An 811-nucleotide genomic window follows, 5' to 3' on the forward strand; every position below is an offset into this window, starting at 1 on the left:
AACTGCACAGCGGTGAGGGGCACGGGGATGGGGGCGGGAGGGGGGGATGCGGTCCTTCTGGGGGTGCCGTTGGGCTGGGGGGCTGCGTGCAGCCTCTCGTGCCTCAGTTTCTCCAGCAGGCGCGGTGTCGGGGTGGCTCTGCTGCTTAGGGGTGTGCGGTAGGGCTAGTGGGGCTTCGTGGTGGTGCTGCTGTTCGGGGGGGAGGGGAGACCTCGCTCCGTGCCTCAGTTTCCCTTTGTGGGGTTGCCAGGGCAGGGAGGGGACGGTGGGCGGGGGGCTCCTCCGGGGGCTGCATCCGGCCCCGTTGAGGCCGCCCCGGGGCACCGTCAACACCCCCCACCCCTTTTTCAAGCCCCTGCACGTCGTTTGAACCAGCGCCGGGTGTGCGTACGTGTGTGTGGGCAGGGGAAGGGGCCCCCGGCTCCGTGTGCACGGCGGCAGGACCTACCTGAAGGCCCAGGGAGGGGGCTTTCGGCAGGGATACGGGGCACGGAGCAGGTTTGTGCCGGTGGTTTGAGCGGCGGGGTTGGGGCTGCCTGGCCGCAGCATCGCTCTAGGAGCTGGGGAAGGAGCAGGAACCTCCCGGGAGGGGACGCAGCAGCCCGCCCCGGTGCGCTGCGGGCGAGGGAGGGTGCCCGGTGCCCTCGCCGAGGGGTCCCGGCGCTGAGTAATGCGGCTGGCTGGCGGCGAGCGGGGAAGGTAAACAGGAAAAGGGCTGAGCTAGTGGCCGCGGGTGACTCACAGGTGACTCCAGGAAACCGCGGGGCCCGTGCCAGCCTCGCCGGGTTGGCAGCGCCGGCAGCTGTGCCAC

At 71.1% G+C, this 811-nt stretch overlaps 1 protein-coding gene across 8 annotated transcripts in view; it reads left to right on the top strand.

Annotated features, from left to right (window-relative positions):
• Positions 1-811, top strand: part of TNK2 (tyrosine kinase non receptor 2) — a 17,711-nt gene that overhangs the window by 12,944 nt on the left and 3,956 nt on the right. The window lies entirely within an intron of this gene.

Source organism: Meleagris gallopavo, chromosome 11 (assembly GCF_000146605.3).
Source record: "Meleagris gallopavo isolate NT-WF06-2002-E0010 breed Aviagen turkey brand Nicholas breeding stock chromosome 11, Turkey_5.1, whole genome shotgun sequence".
NCBI lineage: Eukaryota > Metazoa > Chordata > Aves > Galliformes > Phasianidae > Meleagris > Meleagris gallopavo.